Source organism: Mandrillus leucophaeus, unplaced genomic scaffold (genome assembly GCF_000951045.1).
Source record: "Mandrillus leucophaeus isolate KB7577 unplaced genomic scaffold, Mleu.le_1.0 Scaffold75, whole genome shotgun sequence".
NCBI classification, from domain to species: domain Eukaryota; kingdom Metazoa; phylum Chordata; class Mammalia; order Primates; family Cercopithecidae; genus Mandrillus; species Mandrillus leucophaeus.
Genome location: NW_012108141.1, coordinates 3,048,738 through 3,068,469, shown reverse-complemented (window position 1 = coordinate 3,068,469; position 19,732 = coordinate 3,048,738). Strand labels below are relative to the sequence as shown.

At 41.3% G+C, this 19,732-nt stretch overlaps 1 protein-coding gene across 1 annotated transcript in view; it reads right to left on the bottom strand.

Annotated features, from left to right (window-relative positions):
* The window catches only part of SEPT11 (septin 11), a 97,954-nt gene that overhangs the window by 42,315 nt on the left and 35,907 nt on the right, over positions 1-19,732 (bottom strand). The window contains exon 2 of the mRNA XM_011966215.1: positions 7,214-7,328. The gene's annotated coding sequence lies outside the window, so the exon portion shown is untranslated. The remainder of the gene's footprint in view (positions 1-7,213; positions 7,329-19,732) is intronic.

Here is a 19,732-nt window from a genome sequence, read left to right as displayed (position 1 = left end):
TACAAAAGTGAAGGAGGACAAAGTCTTTCTGGATTTGAACTTTCTCTGATTAGAAAAGCCTTATATGGCTTGCCTCTAACCATGATGATTCACTTATAGGGTAAAAGTTGGCCAAGTACATTCATCTTACTCTTTAACCTTTCCTGTTGTGTCCCTGAACATCTAAGATCATAGAATTTCCTCTTTAGTCAGGCTTCATTCAGCCAGTATTTTTCCAGTGCCTACTATGTACAAGTTCTGTGCCAAGTTCTGAGAATTCAAGAAACTAGCCTGATGGGGTGGTCTCCCACATCTTAGAATCTGGTCTAGAACATGACTGAATAATACCAGTCAGACTCTAATTTATTATTATGGGAACAACATTCTAAGTGTTTGTCACAACTGCTTTCCCCTTATAAGCAAGACCATCCTTTACACCCATGACCCTGCTAGTTGGCCACAGACAACTAGACCATGGCTAGGTCCTGACCTAAAGGCAACCAAGGAAGCGCAATCATTTCACTATGAGCTGGGGCTCCACATTGGAGAGTGGCCTATCTAATCACAATTTTTCTCTTTGGGTGTTTGAATGAGATACATGCAATCTCCATACAGTGTGAAGGCATGAAAAAGAAACGATATACAAAGAGAGGTAAGTAAGCAGAAGCCATGAGGCAGCAAAGGCTGTAAGTAAACGGAAGCCATGCTGCAGACAGAATGTGGGCTGGGAATACAGGAAAAAGCAGATAGATGGCGTAGAGTACTGGAAATCCATCATGAAATTAATGCTTGGGTGCTCACTGTGTGACAAGCATAGGTGCAGGGATGAAGTAATGAACGAAAACAGACACTGACACCTGTTTGCACTTCTGTAACATCCTAAATGTCATTCCAGATCTCTATGGGGTCTGGTTGTGCAGCGGTTGAGACGGTTTCCTGTCTTCTTTACTTTCCTGAATAGTCTTACCAAAAAAAAACCCTCCATAAAAGCAATATAAAACCAGTCTCCGCTCCCTAACCTGAAAGAGTTTAACAAGTTAATACTCACCATCCATGGCTTAACAAATTAGCTTTGAGCAAAACAAAGTACTGTGTAGTGGATACAGAAATAAAACAGGGTTCTCACTAGTAGTTGATACTGAAGGTACTTGAGTCATTTTAAGTACATGCTACAAGTGTAACATTCTCAAGCAGAGCCAACTTCTTTTCAGGATTTACCTATTTTTAGAACAAAAAAGGCACAAAAGCAGATCTGCCATATAAAAGTTTCCCCTTTATGGGAAAGGTTCTGTCAGTAGAAAGTGACCTACTTAACTTTCATCTTCTTCCCTAAGAATAGCAATAAAGACTTCAATTACATGGCAAGGACTCTAGGTTACCTGGACAAGATTGAAATTATCATCTTATTTTACTAGGTTGAAAATTACTTAAGCACCCATGTGAATCAGGAACACCATACTTTTTTTTTAAAGGCCTGGTAATTTTAATTATCATTTACATTAAGGTGGAAATTACAAACAATTAGCATACCAGGCCCTACTTATAGCACAGGGTTAATCAATGGGTTGAAAAAAACCACTGTTCCTCTAAACTTTGGTGTGCTTTGCTTTCCATTTCTATGCTCTGTGCTTTTAAGAGCTGTAATTAGACACAGCAACTCCAGCAGCAGTGTGATTCACCAAAAGCAGTTCAGCAGGAAATGACAGCTTTTGGAAGAAAAGGAACTCCAGAAGAACTAGGGAAGTTTTTCAATGCATTAGCTTATTTTCTTTAACAGACAGGGTCTCACTGTGTTCCCCATGCTAGTCTCAGACTCCTGGACTCAAGCATTTCTCCTGCCTTGGCCTCCTGAAGCACTGGGATTCGTTTTTGAGGCTTCTCTCTAATCTTTCTAAGCGGAATCTCATCTATACTTTTGAGGACCCATAAGACAAAAATTTCTTTCTAACTGAATAACTAAAAGCCTACCAGGCACAGGTTCCAATTCAAACCAAACAACCATAACAATATTTTCAGAAAAATCAATGACTAACACTAAAGTATTTCAAAACTCCCTAGCAGACTGCCTGGCACAAAGGAGACATTTATTAAAAGTTAATTGCAGGCTGGGCACGGTGGCTCATGCCTGTAATCTCAACACTTTGGGAGACTGAGGCAGGTGGATCACCTGAGGTCAGGAGTTCGAGACCATCCTGGCCTACATGGTGAAACCCCATCTCTACTAAAAATACAAAAATTAGCCAGGTGTGCTGGTGGGCGCCTGTAATCCCAGCTACTCGGAAGGCTGAGGCAGGAGAATCCCTTGAACCTGAGAGGCGGAGGTTGCAGTCAGCAGAGATCACACCACTGCACTCCAGCCTGGGCGATAGAGTGAGAGACCCCATCTTTAAAAAAAAAAAAAAGTTAATAGAAAACAAAAATGATCATGGTGGTGATTTATACAGAGATATGCCACTGTGGTAGATTTTTTCAGAGTCTGTTGTTTATTCTATCATAAATTCATCTGCCTAACCACTTTATTGTTACAGTAATTAGAGACGCTATTGAAGTGCTATCTGGGGCTTCTGTTTTTCCTGTTCCTGCCAATGCTAGTGAACATGATGCCCACATCACAGAGGAAGGCAGTCCTACCTTTTCCATTCTATTCTCAGGCTTATTTAACCCACGAGCTCTAAGGTGAACAAGGCAAGGGAAAAACAGAGGGATTGTATTATTAATTAGAAGATAACTGTAGATTGAACAAATTGTTGATCTGTGATTCAGCTCTTTTACTCTAATTGCCAAGACTGGCTACTTGGGTAAGTAACTGTGCATGGGGATCTGCCTGCCTTCCCTAAATATTCTAGATTTTACTCTTGGATGGAATCAGAGAGTCAGAAAGCTACATACCTAAGTTGCATTGTTCTTGTTCCTCATAGAATCACCTTTGATGAAACAATCTCTGGCATAAGATGAGCCAGCGTGTGGCACCTGGCATTTCATTAAACAATTGCACTGACTTAGAGGATGCCCAGGAACCCAGACCACTACATACACCAAATCTCTTTTCTGAAAATCCATCGAGAAATTTTTCCAGGTAAAGCTGTGTTTCATCCGGAGCAATCATTTTGTTTTTACTTTATAGATACTATAAATCTGTCGTATGTTAAACTTTTTGCTTGTGTTTAGCATATAACACATGCTCATTAAATATCTGCTAAATGAATGAGTGAATTAATAGTTTTCTCCATGCTCTGACCACTAAGCTGAGAGAAAAATGTAAATGTAATACTTCATCAATTAATTGCTATAGGCAGGCCTGATGGCACACTTTGAGTTCTGATTCTATCCCTGGCTTCACCTTTATTTTCTAGGGTTAATTTTGTCTTTATTTATTTTACCCTATAAGCCATTTACATCCTTTCCTGGAAAACAAGATGGGATAAAAATGTTTAAGATTTGATTGTAAATTTCCACAATTTATGTTGACACTATACCTTGGCTAAGATGGCCTTACACTTCACTTACCTGTTTTCAATTCCTGTTCTCTCATCCCCTCAAAACAATTAAGGTTGAATTGTGGAAACATTTTCTGTTTCAAAATGTATTACTAATTTACTTTGACTCTACTATCAAATTGGCTCTTCTTCAAAAGCAGAGATGTTACAGTATCTTATTCACCTTTGTATGTTCACAAGAAACAGACAGCTGGATCAATGTTGATGAGGTTTTTTTCCTAGAGTTAGTATCATTTTGGAAAATGGATGAGAAAGACATACAAATTTAAAATTATAGAAAAAGGCTAAATGCTAATTTAGATCTAATTTAGACTCTGTGGAGAATTACAGCATGGGTAAAACATGAAAGGCTTTATTTAAACTAAAATATAGCTTCAGGAGTGATTTAGGTGTGTTGTGGCAAAACAGACAGAGGGGGAATGATGAACTCCTGGGTGTTCTGTTATCTCATTTAACATCAGAATTCTCTTCCCAGTGAAATGAAAACTATACTTCCTCTATTACGTGCCTTCCCAGGACCAACAGAGATGGGTTCTAGCAGCAGACGTTTAATTCAGTATCTCTGAAACTAGACTTAGTTCATGCCAGGACCATTTTCTGCTCTGGTTTATTTCCTGTGCATTCTTTCAAACTACAGGCTTATGCCACAAAACAAAATTACAATTCTGAGACCTTTTTGGTAAAAATTTTCCTTACTGGGATCATAACTTTATTTTTTTATCCTTAATTCCCTCCCATATTTATCACAAGTAAATTCACGCTATAAGTATCACATGTGAATACTGTGCAAAATAAACAAATGGGCAGTAAGAAGGAGTAAGTAAGGAGGAAAAATTACCATGGATGCTCTTAAGTTAAATATAACACCTACTCCTCTATGCGGCTGTCCAAATATTTTGATCTACTTTTTATAGACTCTTACTTTAAAAATAGATGGACCATTGATTGACAGTAAGTTTTTTCTTATAAAGAGATTATGCCATAAAATATCTATGGCAAAGGGATTTGATATTCAACTTTCTGAGGATGATATTTAATGCTGACACTCTTATCTCCCAAAGAGCTCATGCTAGCCCCAAACAAGGGGCTCCAAAGGGTTATGGAGAACGACCTGGAGAGTTAGATATGCTGACAACGAAGGATATCCAGGACTTCTTGTGGACTGAAAAGAGGAAAATGCACAAGATGAACTGCATGATCTCATTTGTGTAAAAGCAAAACAAGAAAGCACCTACATAACTGTGAGAAAGCTGTTTTTATCTGTCCAGTATGTGTCTCTCCCAAGCCCTATCTCCTTTCTGATCCTGTCTTCTCGCCTATGGGGAACCTCGTACGTTTTGGAGTGAACTGACCCCATCTTCCCCGCAGGCCGAGCGTGTGACTGAGTCCTGGCCAATCAGTGAAATCCTGACTGTTCGGTGAGACGTGTCAGGAATGCCTTGTTCCTTCCCCTGAGGTTGCTAGGCTGGTGATGCTGCCGGAGCCAGGCTGCTGTCGTGAGGAAAATGCCTGAATGTGAAGCAAGCAGAAGCAAGCAGGATCAAGAACCAGAGAAAGAGGCCTGACAGGGCTCTTTGAACTCCTGGAGCCAGCTGCTCTTAATTACCCAATTCACCATATTACCTTTTCAGTGTGTGTTGGAGGGTGGGGGAGAGTCTTAACTGGATTTAAGCTGGATTTCTGCAATTCTCTGTGGAAAATTTTCTGACACAAAAATACTAGGAGAGCGATGCGATGTGACTGGCTTTGAGAATGGATGGAAGGAGCCAAGAGCCAAGGAATGCAGGCAGCTTCCAGAAGCTGGAGAAGGCATGCACTCTCCCTAAAGGTTCCAGGAAGGAATGCAGCCCTGCGGACCCATACTGGACTCCTACCTACAGAACTGTAAGCCACCAAAAGCAATTTCCTAACACAGAAAGATGTCAAAAGTTTCTAGAAGGATCCCACAGTGTTTTCTCTGTGAAATGGAAATGGGAGTGGGAGATGAAAGGGAAGTATTTTATAACATTTTAAACAAAAAATATATACTATGTTCATTAGTTTGAAAAACTAATTTTAAACATGTTTAAGAACAGAACCTGACAAAAATCTAAGAATCACAGGTATTGTAACCCACCCAGGAGACTCCAAATAGGGCTGCTTTACACGTCTAACAGGGCAGCATCGATTTGGCCTCTGAGGAATTCAGCATCCGAATTGCCTTATTTAACACAAGGAGTCAGTCCCTGAGCCAACACACCCCACTGCACACCACATACCCAGTTAAACCAGGATCCCACCGGAAGGCTTTCCCCTACCATCCCCTGCAAGAGCCAGGACAGAACTCTCAGACAGGTTCTTAGAACTGATTTTGGAGACAGGGCTGGGGAGGCACTGAAGAGAAGCCAGAAGAGTAATTGGCCTGGGATTACAATTTAGCATACTTTTCAATAGAAAACCAACAAATCGCCAACAAATTGCTATGCTAATGAAGAATTGCCCTGCTCTGCAATAAGCATTTATCATGAGAGAAAGGACAACCCATTCATGCCACTCTGTAGAACTAGCTGCCATTCGGGAGGTCTCCTGCTGAATTTTAAAAGGCTTCATGTAGGGAAAAGGGGAAAGCATGAGATGAGAGTTGGCTGCTGTGGCCATGTTTCTCTCCAGTCCTTCTCTTATCCAGTGCTTAAGATAAAATGCCAGGGAGCAAGTTGGTCTAGCGTGCCCGCCAATTGTGACTCTCTACTAATGAATGCCCAGTGCAGAGGCTACATGCAGTCGAGTCATCAAGAGGTTCAAGAAGTTTTTAAAAAAGAAAAATATCTGCACTCCTCCCAACTTCCATAACTGACAAATAAGCAAATGATGGTTCTCACATTGAACACATACCTTCTCTAAATTCTCTTCGCTTTACTTGGACAAGAAAAGTAAGTCTGACACATTCTGCCAAGCTTAGGGAAAAGACAGTCCACTTGGCTACATACAGAATTCTTTGATCTGTCTCAAAGTGATGTCTCAGAGGGAAATGCCCAGAGGACAATGCCAACAGAACAATATGGCCCAAACCACTTCACTGCTATTTCACCCGCCATTCATCAGGCGTGATGGGGGAGAGAGCAATAGCCATTATCTGTTCCACGCACATTTCTCCTTCAAACTAACAGGAAATTTATATTTTGATTTTCTTTATCCCCCTTCTTTTCCACCTTCCTCTTCTTAGTCCAAAAAGGGTATGGCATACAAAAAATTAGCCAGGCGTGGTGGTGGGCACCTGTAATCCCAGCTACTCAGGAGGTTGACGCAGAAGAATTGCTTGAACCCCGGAGGCAGAGGCTGCAGTGAGCCGAGATCGCCCCACGGCACTCCAGCCTGGGCAAGAGGGCAAGACTCCTCCCAAAAAAAAAAAAAAAGATATGGCTAGAGGAGTGAAGAAAAATACCAAGGCAGAGGCCTAGTCCAAAGTAAAATGTTTAAGGGATCTTAATGATATTGTAATGATCGGTTGCTTGACTGTGTGACAGAAATACTAATAGTAATCTGAGTAACATGACAAAACATACAATGCATTTACCTAAATACAGCTCTCAATCTTTATAACTTGTGACACGTATAAGGCAGATATTTTGCCTTGCTTTACTGATGAAAAAAAGAGAATAAACATGTCATTCTTATTTCACTGAAGCATGTCTCTCCGACAGTCACCTGTCAATATCTAAGGATCAAACTTCTTGCTGCGTGGGTGATGAATAACTTACCAACACAAAGGATGTTGAAACAGAATCCTTGAGAAGTAGACTTGTTGACCAGCTGGTCAGGGAGGCTGTCAAATCCCACATGGCCAGACAAAGACAAGTTTCGAAGCTCTTCATTCTGGAATTTCAGGGGAGAAAGATTTGAATGTCCACGAACCATGCCACCTGGATATCACATATCACAAACATTACATTCTCTCCTCTTCTTCCCTTGACATACATGGAAATAGACCCCCACAGCCGCCTTGGCTTCTACACAGCTGAGGGCACTAACAACTCCAAAGCCATGCTCTTTCCACAAAATCACAGTTTCCCAAAGCAGACCATCTCCCTGGGTATCTCACTCCTTGTCACAAGTGTACTGGTCCAGGGAAATTTGAGCTTCTAGAGGTGACTATTTCAGATATGCATTAAGTGACCAAAAAAACACAAAAGCCTCCAGCCATTTTGATCACTTTCATTATCCAAGAAAAGCTTTCAATTTACTGTCAACTCACAGTGAAAATATATTTAACACTCTTCCAGATATCAAAGAATTTGAAAAGCTCACGGTGAAGGATACATACTCCTTACAATGATGACAATGCTCTACCCACCATAAATGCAACATATTTAAAACTTCTCAGCACATGAGCTGGTTTCCTCTCCTCCATTAGTTTCATAGGTTTCTTGAGTTAGCAGAGACTCTGTAACTGCTGGACTTTTGCAGAGTTTACCAATGGAGACTGGGGTAAGGTAGTTATCATACATTTAAAAATCACACAGGATATGGCTGGAAGCTAAAATAAAATTGTTGGGTGATTTATGCTGTTATATCAAATGGTACTGGCTGCCCCCACAACTTTGAATGTGTCCCGTGGGTGCTAGAGATAATCTGTGAAACCCTTTTTTCGCAAGATGCAGAGATCAGCTACAGTCCCTCAGTTATAATATCATGGTTATGGTTTGCAATTTCAGAAATTAGATACTGAAAGTCTTCTCCTTGGAGACACGACTCCTGGTATTCTAGCTGTGTTGTCAATGAACTTTATACTCAAAATACTGGAGTCCAGGTGAGAAAATGATCCTCAAAGCTCCATTTTTATTTTTATTATTTATTTGTTTTTGTATTTATTTATTTATTTATTTATTTTGAGATGGAGTCTCACTCTGTCGCCAGGCTGGAGTGTAGTGGCACGATCTCAGTTCACTGCAACCTCTGCCTCCTAGGTTCAAGCAATTCTAGTGCCTCGGCCTCCCGAGTAGCTGGGATTACAGGCACGTACCACCATGCCCAGCTAATTTTTGTATTTTTAGTAGAGACGGGGTTTCATCATGTTGGCCAGGCTGGTATCAAACTCCTGACCTGGTGATCCGCCCGCCTTGGCCTCCCAAAGTGCTGGGATTACAGGCGTGAGCCACCACGCTCAGCCATTTTTATTTTTTTAGAGACAGGGTTGCACTGTCACTCAGGCTGGAGTGCAGTGGCGTGATGATAGCTCACTGCAGCCTCAAACTCCTGGGCTCAAGTGATCCTCCAGCTTCAGCCTCCCAAGTAGCTATGACTACAGGCATGTGCCACCACTCCCAGCTTCAAAGTTCCATTTTATTTAAAAAAAAAAAAAAAAAAAAAAAAAAAAAGAAGAAAGCTTTGCACAGGACCACTTAGTCAATGTTTTCAAAGTACTGGTTTTCATCATCCTATTTTTATGTTACATAATCGTGAGGGTGAGGGTGATTTCTTTTAATAAGCAAGGACTAAGACCCCATTTCAAATGTTTGTGGTCACCATATAGGCACAGAAATGTGACTCCAGAAATGCAGTGATTTTAAAGGACTTCAATGGTTTTATTAATAATATAATGTCTAAAGTCCATATCAGCTCTAAAATTCTGATTCTGTGAAATAAGACTAAAAGCCACCACACTGCCTGAATACCATGGTGGCAGCTGCAGATTTGAGGTCAATGGGACAGACAACAGATGTCTAGTCTATGAATAGTTTCCTTGAAACCTGCCAACAGTGAATATGAGACTCAAGAGTAGGCACTTATCCTTGAACAGGATGGTATGGTAGGCAGCTCACCAAACAGCTTCGAAGGCAGGCCCCAGTGGGCAGCAGTCCTTGTAGCTGGGCCAGCCTTCCAACAATGCTGTACTTCTTCCAGCCCCAATCCTTGTACCTGCCCCTTCCTCTTTAGATACCTCAAAGGTTCAGACAGCAGGTATTTTTAGGGTGTTTACCACATCCGCCAAGACTTGGGGGAGGAGGAGGGTTTGAAATGAGTCCTGGGTTATTTTTAGAATGCTTTCCACCGAGCTGTGCGGTAGCTATTGTGTATCAGGCTAGGAGAAGCCATGGCACCAGCCTTCATTTCTGCTGCATCACTGACTTCAACCATTCGTGAACGGTATGAAAGAGACAACGCAGGGCAGAACCATCATCCCACATTCCCTCTCTCCACCGCCACATAATTCTTTTAATTTCAGGGGGAGGGGAGAATGGTTTATTGCTCTGGATTCTGGATTGCTGGGTTTTTAGATACCAGATATCCACCTATGAACCAATCCTGGGAAAGAATCAGAGTTAGTAATTATAGCTCTCATTCTAGAACCCAAAGCTCAGCATCTCATATTCTCACCGTTTCCAAAACACGAGAAGCCACCCACACACCCACTAAGTATTTTTATACCCATTGAAAACCACATACAAAATGAAGGGTTATGAAACAGTTTGGTCTTGACATTTTTGAAATTTGAAGTTGTATCTTTAGAGTCTGTCTTCTAACACTGTAATATAGAATATGTAAATTTTATAATACAGTTTTTACATTTCTTAATTTGAGCCTAATTCTCTGCCCAGTATTAAAGGAAACCTGAGAGTCAACGCCCATCAGTATGTGATGGGGGAAAGGGAAAAAGAGGTTCCTCCTCTGGTTTATGAACAGGCTTAAAAACTGGAGAGAACGGCACTGGAGGACTTGCACAGGGCAGCTCTGAGCACCTGACCCAGTGCCTCCAGCACAGCAGCTGAACCGGATCCCTCCAGTCCAGCAATTTATAGCTCTTCCCTTAGCTGCCACAAGCCAAGGATTGTGGGGTCTTTTTTGAGTCTCCAGGCCCAGTTTCAGGGAACTGCATATATTCCATGTTGTTAACACTAACGCATCGGGAAATGACTCTGAATTTATCTCTAATATTGAACTCTGCTTGGCGTCCAGTTCTGAATTTCTATCAGAGGAACACTTCTCTTGGGTTGTCCCATCTGTACTTCAAACTTGATGTTTATGACACTGAAATCATATTCCTCTATCCCAAACTCGCCCGTTCTCCAGAGTTCCCTATTGCTGTTAACAGTACTTAGCCATGCTTGAGACCACCTCCCCTCCCACCATCAACTCTGAAGTCTTATCAGTACTACATCCTCCACATTTCTATTCCTACTAATTCAACAGCCTCCCAACTGGCCTCCCTGACTTGATGTCACCCTTTCTAATACTTCCTCCCTCCACCTTGCCGTCAAGGGGATCTTGGTACTCAAGGTCCCAATCCAAACTCCTTGGCCTGTCATTTCAGGGCCCCATGGGCTAACCCCAAATCTCCATTCCTACTGAATCTCCCACTTCTCCCCAGGGAGCACCTTACACTGCAGTTAAATTAAATGGCCCCTGTTCTTGGGACAAACCCAGGTTTCTTCCCATCAGAATTTAGTCACATTATTTCCTCTATGTGAAAGGGCCTTACAGCCAGTGTTTACATATCCAAATCTTCCAGATCCCAATAAAATTCTACCTCCATCATTGTCTTTATTATGAAATCTTGGGAAAACATTCTTCTGACCACTAAAAGGAAAATACTGATTGAAAAGCAGCTCAAGCTATTTGGAATTCCATCATGATAATAACAGCTAACATTTATTGACCATTTCCAATGCTCCAGAAAAGCCCTAACTTCTCTCTCTTAGCAATTCTATAAATTAGTTACATTATTACCCAAACTCAATTTACAGATGAGAAAACAGAGGCACCATTTAGTAACTTGCCCAACGTTTCCCAACTAGTAAAGTCAAGGTGCTGAAATTGGAACCCAGGAAGTCAGGTTCCAGAGCTGCCGAACAGTCATTGTTATCTCATGATGATTTATTAAGTTCCCAGGTAGCCCCAGAGAGTACAGTGATTTCAGCTGTTATAAAAATCCAATATATTAAAATAGAAGGAAAAAAATACTCTCTGAAAACCATGATTCTTTGGCAACCATAAGAGATGGAAATTGAGAATTAAAACTGGCAAAGTAGCTCCAAGTATATTTTCACTGATCCTGGCAATGCCAAGACCAAACTTTGATTTTTGTAGTGATGGCATATGAAACCCATAATATAATGCTTAGTTTTAACCATTTCTGAAAAGATAGTGCCAACACAGAACCACTAAGTAAGTATAAGACCTGAATTGATTTAGCCCTCCATTTGCTAATCTGCCTAGTGACGCTTTGTAACTAGGTAATTTCTACAGCCCACTCCATCTTGAAATGGATTATGACCAACCTTTATGGTATAAAATAAACTTGTTTTTCACTTGACAATTTCACTTTTCTCTTTTCAGAACATATCCTCTTAGACACAATTATTTATTTGTTTATTCAAAAATACCCACTGCTGAAAGCACTAAGAAAGCTAAAATATATTATTTTTATTATTCATTGATCAACACTGCAGTTCCGACCCTTAAGAGGTTTTACAATGTAATAGTAGAGCTAGGACAGATGTAAATGTAGGACTATGAAGGATAAAAGCCATCAATACCATGGCCTCAACTATGGGAAGGCATGGAGAAGAAGTAGTTTTTGGCTAGGGAAATTAAGGGGATACCTTTTAGGAAGGCTAAAGTTCCCCAAATCTATCAGTGAAACAAAAGCCCAGCTTGCAGAACCCTTCTGGATAAATGTTATCTGTGCCCAAAAGGTCACTTTCTTATGAATGTATACCTGAAGTGTATAATTGGTAGCTTTTCAGAAAATTCTCAGCTGACTTCATTATTGAGATAATTATAAAACAAATTATGTAAGAATGTGTGCCACCACCTACATTCTGAGCACTGCTGTAAAATATGTCCCACAATTCCAAATCTTGCTTCAAAAGAGAAGGGCAGCAAAAGGCTTAGACAGACATGGGTTTGAATCCCAGCTTTGCTTTCTACTTGCTTTAGTCTCTGTTCTGCCCTCAGTAAAAACAGGAAGAGGTGCTAGGCTCTCTCATACATATCTCCTTGGCAGGGTTATTGGGAGGAGATAAGGAGGTACGGATGAGAGTGCCTAGCACTTAATACGTCTTCTGAAACTTGGACTTCCTTTACCTACATAAGTTGGGAGGAAGAGGCAACTATCGTTTAAAAATCTGAAATTAATCAGAAGTTCTATTACTGCTGCTAGGCATTCCAGGAGAAGCTGCTGACCAGCAAAGCTCTCGGACATATGAAGAAGGTAAAATCACAATAAAACTAAAGTGAACAGAAAGAAATAAAAAAAGAGAATGACAATTCTAGCATGAAGAAAATCCATTCCTAAAGAGAAAACTCATTTACAATGCTGGGGGAAAAGCCACAGAGTCACATTCCTGTTTGCAGAATCAGCAGTCAGCAGAAGCCACATCCTCCCCAGCTGGGAAAAATTCTGGATTCCCCATCACTTTTGCTTCTGCAGTTATGTGCCACTTCGTGATGAGGAAACATTCTGAGAAACATGCCAGTAGGTGATTTTGTTCTTGTGTGAACATCCTAGAGCAGCAGTCACCAACCTTTGTGGCACCAGGGACCAGTTTGTGGAAGACCATTTTTCCACAGACAGGGTTGGTTTGGGGATGAAACCGCCCTACCTCAGATCTTTAGGCATTAGATTCTCATAAGGAACACACAACCTAGACCTCTCCCATGCGCAGTTCATCACAGGGCTCAGGCTCCTATGACAATCTAATGCCTGCAGCTGATCTGAAGGAGGCAGAACTCAGGCGGTAATACTGAAGGAGGCAGAACTCAGGCGGTAAAATTGAGTAGCCCATCACTCGACTCCTGCTGGGCAGCCCGGTTCCAGACAGGCCACAGACTGGTCTCTGTCGGCAGCCTGGGGGTTGCGGACTCCATCCTAGAGTGTACTTGTGAGAGGTGAAGCCAGCTGGACTTCCTGGGTCGAGTGGGGACTTGGAGAACTTTTCCCTCTTACAAGAGGATTGTAAAACACACCAATCAGTATTCTGTAGCTAGCAGATGAATTGTAAAATGTACCAATCAGCGCTCTGTAAAAACACACCAGTCAGTGCTCTGTAGCTAACAAGAGGATTATAAAATGCATCAATCAGTGCTCTGTAAAAATGCACCAATCAGTGCTCTGTAGCAAGAGGATTGTAAAATGCACCAATCAGTGCTCTGTAAAACATACCAATCAGGAAGAGTCTAAAAGTAGCCAATCACGGGGAGGGGTGAAAAAAGGGCACTCTGATACAACAGAAAGGGAACATGGTGGGGACAAATAAGGGAAAAAAAGCTGACCACCCAAGCCAGCAGCGGCAATCCGCTAAGGTTCCCTTCCATGCTGTGGAAGCTTTGTTCTTTTGCTCTTCACAATAAATCTTGCTGCTGCTCACTCTTTGGGTCTGTGCCGCCTTTAAGAGCTATAACACTCACCATGAAGGTCCGCGGCTTCATTCTTGAAGTCAGCGAGACCACAAACCCACTGCCAGGAACAAACTCCAGACACGCTTACACAAACCTAGATGGTATAGCCTACTACACACTTAGGATATATGGCATAGCCTATTGCTCCTTGGCTATAAACCTGTACAGAATATTACTGTACTGAATACTATAGGCAACTGTAACACAATGGTAAATATTTGTATATCTAAACATAGAAATGGTACAGTAAAAGTGCAGTTTTACAATCTTACGGAACCACAATTGTATATGCGGTCCATTGTTGACTGAGCATTTGTAAAGCAGTACATGACTATATTTTAATCCAGCCCTAGGTCTACTGAAATTAACAAGCTCGGTGTGCCCAGATGGATTTTATTCACCATACTCAAACTGAAGTGATATCCTTTTTGTTTACTTTTAAAACTGAAGTGTTTCAGTAGATGTGGTTAGGTAGCCCATAGCCTCTGATCCTTATCAGCAGGTGGAAGCAAGAGAGCATGTTACCAAGGTGATATTTGAATTGTTTAATCCAAACAAATTAAAATTACATTTCCATTTGAAAGCAATATTTAATTTTTCCCTTTAAAATCAGGTATTACAATTTAAGTTTAGAAATATTTTCCTCTTTAAAATTTATTTTTTTAATGTATTCAGGTGGAGAGCTGGAGATTTTTATTAATAAGACATGGTGATTACATTTTTCTCAACGCCTCAGATTATGGATAAATAAAGTATGCTGATCCAAGTCACTTAATCCTCAGGCTTATGTTTCCTCCTCTGTAAAGTGAGGAGATTTAACCAAATGACCTCTAAACAAAGTCTCTGGTACTTTGTTTTTTCTAATTTAAGGCTTCTTGAATCTGGATGTTAGAGATGCATAAATCCAATTCTGTCATTTTGCTTAAGGAAAACCAACACAGGGTGAAAAATTCCTGGTAGCATATTTGCTCTGGCCAGATCAAGATGGCTCAAGTTTTAATTGACCCATGAAAGGGAGTTTCTATCAATTATGCTGGGAAACTCCAAACCAAATGGAAATCTGTGTGCATAACCTCTGTGTTTTCCACCTCAACTTTTCATTTCTGCTTAACTACAATACATATGAATTAGCTAAGAAAGTTATGTACCCACTTTTTACAAATGCCCTGCTTAAAAGCAATTTCTTTTTGTTTGGCCATATCTCCAGTCATCCACAAGATTTTTGAAAAGTGGATTTATATTCTCAAAACAAAACCTAGGGCTGGGCACAATGGCTCACACCTGTAATCCCAGCTACTTGGGAGGCTGAGGCAGGAGGATCGCTTGAGCTCAGCAGTTAGAGGCTGCAATGAGCCAGGATTGTGCCACTGTACTCCAGCCTGGGTGACAGAGTGATATACTTTGTCTCAATAATAAAAAACAAACAAAAAACCTAGGAAATAACTTCTCTGTATAAGTTAGTCATCTGTTCTCAAAAAGAAAAGTAAATCTTTATTCATGCTTTCATTCATCAGCAAATATTTATTGAGTACCAATTAGAATACTGCGTTAAATGCTAAGGATACCATAACGAAAAAACAAAGCATCCCCAACTCACGGAGCAAACAGTGTAACGGGGCACACAGACGTCAATCAAACAGTCACAAATACATAACCATAAAGCTATCCAAAGGACAGGACGCTGTGCGCCTTATAACTCATGTGATTAACTACTCAATCTCTGAGTGAATTCACCAGCCTATAGTATGTAAAAATGTGTATTAGTCCAAAGCACTGTTGAATATTAATTTAATAGGTGGCCCCTGTGTACAGCTGATGTGCAGGTTTCCTATTTTCAGATGAAAACAAACAATCTTTCTGAGCAGCACTGCCTGATGGGAGAAGGTAGAAATATCAGGACTCAGGTTTCAAGGGAACAGACGTCCAATTTTAAAGAGAGCTGAGATGAAATCATGGGGCAGCAGAGGGCAGAGGAGACATGTGCGGTACATTCCTTTGAGCTCTGTCTTTTCTCCTTACAGAATACCTAATTGGAAAAGAGAAGAGGTACATACCCCTTCATCTTAAGTCATGGCTTTTTCTGAGGTCCTATTTCAGTAGTACAGATGCCTCTGAGCCGAAGAGAGGTAAAGAAAAGAACATGCTGTCTCGCACACAAAATCTTTGATTGACCCCAGCCACTTCCCAGGATCTGAAGAATGGAGAAATTCTGGAGTCACGAACTGTCCGCAAAGTAAGTTTTACTCAAGTACCCTGATTAATCACTTCTGTAGATACACACTGCTACCTGACTGCATTCTAGAAAGTATTGAATTGGTTTTATATTCTCTTTTAAAGAAAAGAAGGTTAGTGGGAAGATGGGAAACGCCCTTAGTTCTCATGCAAAAGGGAAAACACTGGAATGCAAAGTTTCGACCCAAACCACAGCTATGAAGCCAGCATCAGGATGCTTTCAAAGCTAAGCATTGCCGGGGTAACATTCATAATATAAAATGTCTGGACCATCTCATTACCAATGAGAATTGCATTCTTTAAAGATGATTTGAACAACATTTGCTACTCTGCTTGTCATCTATACCATGAAATCCCAAGCCTAGAGCCAAGAAAACCCCCAAGGAAATTGTCTCACACAAGCAGCAGAACGGAGAGCGCCAGGCGGCAGTGGGGAACTTTTAAGAGAAAAACCATATGGTAATACAAGGAAAGAACAACTTCTCAGTGCAGCGCAGCTGGAAGATGAGACTAAGCAGGAGCATGCAGGGGCCAGCTCCGAGGTCACAAAGCCAGGTAGATGAGCTCGGAACGCCAAACCCAGGGAGCCACCCTGGAAAACATACCATATAACCAAAAAAGCACTTGATTAATACTGAATAATTGTCCCAATTCCAAGTGCTATCCCTAAGTAACTTTCTCCAAAAGACTCCCAGTAGACGAACACATTTTGCTCTTCCAGAGCCTTACAAAATTAATGCCGTGTGGGGGTTTTCTTTGGGGCTGGTAAGATTTTAGGAAAATATTACCTTTTGATTGTTTTGTTTCTGTGACATTTGAATTATTAAAAAAGAAAAAAAAATTGTACTTTTGTAATAGAAAATATATAAGGTTTTTAAAATCCAGGAACATCAATAACAATAACACCAAATATCTTTTTTTGAGGAGGTAAACCCGCAGTATTTATTGTAGCTAATAGGTAGGTTAAGAGGGTAAAATAGGAGAACTTAATTTTTCTAATAGTAGAACTAAGTCATGTTGAAAGTGACAGGAGGAATCAGAAAAGTGGAAAAGTGTAGTGGAAGGTGCCAGACATGTGAAGTCAAGACGAGAGCACCTCTGTCATAGTTTAGCTGTGTGACCTAGGGTATTTAACTTTGCCTCAGTTTTGTCGGCTTTAAGATACATTCTCTCACAGGGCTGCTGTAGGAATTAATTAACAGATTTCTCTTTCATCAGCTCATTTTACACACTTTTCTTGGGTGACTCCATCCTTGCCCATGACTTTAGTAGCCAACCATCAGCTAACAACTCCCTTGTCATGACCCACAGTCCACTCCCCTCTGCTGGGCTTCCTGCTGTACAGCACGGCCCAGGCAGCTCTAAGCCAACATCTCGGTGGAACTCAGCCTGTCCCCATTCTCCATTCAAACAAGTCCTCCTATTTTTTTCATACCAAATAGCAGCAATGTCTACTTCAAGGTATCAGAAAGTCCCCCAGAATAACATGTATTAGCATGCATCTGATAAAATCTGCAGTTATAGATCTCCACCCTCTTGCAGGAGAAAAAAGTCCACTGGTTAATCAGCTTAAACCCTCCCTTATCCTCTGAATTGGACAGTGAAGACTTGAAGTCATCAGTACCACGTTAGCTTTTCTCCTCTGTGCCCAGATGTATACCTCTAACATTTATTGTTAACATAACACCCACCACACCCTTTTTGGTCATATTTTTCCCACTCTGCCCTTTGGACATAACTACAAGCAGTCTACTACCAGTTGGTTTCCATCCCTAAGCCCTGAAATCCAATGACTGACTTTGATATTTCTCTCGACGCTGCCCTCATTGGACTTCACCAAAATTTGTATGTGCGTTGTTGGTTCAACAGGTCATACTCTCCAACCTTCTCATTTTCAGATAAGGAAACAGGTACAATGGCTACTTGACTGGTGTTCTTTATGCATGGGGCAGGTGGAGACAGAGTGAGGTGTGGGAGAACCCAGGACCCTGGTGCCTGGCCCACCTTCTTTCCATTACACTTAGGCCTGCTTTGCAGATAAGAGCTCACACTGATTGTGGATGAAGCTGAATCTAACAGGCCTGGACATACCATGCTGCATTCGTTCTTGTTCTTCCACCTGGACCTGCAGCCCCTTTTCTGTCTCTACATCCTACCTTCAGATAAAATGGTAACTGCCCACATTTCCTCTGAGATCTGGCGGGTTTGCCCAGGACTAGAGTTTCACCCTCATTCCATCAGAAATTAAATTTCTCATATGCCTGTTAGGAAAAACTCTGTTGAAAAGCTGTCCCCAGAAACAGGTATCTGAAGTGAACAGAGCCCCAGAGGCTGCTTACAACCCCGGATAGGGGGAGGAGGGGAATCACGAGCAAAACAGCATTTCAGCAAACCACCACCAAGTGTGAAAATACAAAAACTGTACAAAGCAAGAGCACTGTTTTCTTAGAGACAGAACGTTTTTCTAAAAGTCTGTGTAAACTCTTGAGAAGTTAAATCTAACTGGATGCCAAGAATTAACAACAACAAAAAAGACATATTCTTGAGTTTCCAAAGACCACAGTCTCTCTATGAGCCCAAGTGACTAATGCCTGTAACAGCCGAACCTTACAAAGTGCTGACCAGCAGAAAGTCTGTTTGGGAATGACAAGGTCCACGTGTGCATTCCAGGGACGCTTACAGATTCTGCAGTACTCCAAGGAAGACAGGGTGGGAGGGAAACAATGTGACAAACAGGCAAGAAGTACTTAGAAAGGCACGACCCGATTAGAAACAGATGCTGCAGCTGCTCTCTCGCACTGGCCCACATCGGAGATGATGAGAAGCCCTTCTCCCAGCAGCCACCTAGGAACACTAATGAGCAAAGCAAACAGGGAAGTGGGGGAGAGGTCACAAACCATTTCAAAACCCTCTTGCTGTCCAAGGGGTCCCAAATAACCCGGTTCCATTTAAGACATATCATGTCTCTTGCAGAGTATAAAACCACCCACTTGTCTCACTGTTGTTTATTTGGGTCATTTTTGTCCCACCTGTCCTGTCTTTATCCTGTGGAATATCTTCAAAACAGTGACAAGTAGGAGGTCAAAGAGAATTAAGAGGCTCAAAGCAGTTGGAAGTTTTTTTCTCAACTTTTTATGTCCTGTGCTACTCATATTCACACATCCATTCCTCAGTATTTCCTGTTTGAGAAATATTGTGGCTCAGTTCATCTATTTCTATTCACTGAATGCATTCATCAGCAAATAATGAAATATGGATGGGACGCTTCCTTCCCGATGCCACCATTATCACCGGATATAAATTAGCCACTTCCTTTCTGAAAGATACCATGTATTTCTGTGCCTTTCTGAAAAGGCAGGGGATTTTCAGTTACAGTAATGGCCATGTGATGGCAGTCTCTGTGGGAGAAGAAAAAAAAGAAAAAAAAAAAAAATCCAATACAGTTCCAAGCAAGTCATGAACAAAAGCGCCAGGGCTGTTTCCCTCAGTCACAACCTGGCTGCTTTCTCCTCCCAAAGCATGTTCAGTTCTTAATCCAGGCTGACCTAGAACATGAGTCCAGTGACACATTTCCAGCACCTGAAAACTGAGGAATTATACCAAAAATGACCAAAACCATGATACATATTGAGGAAATAAACATACCA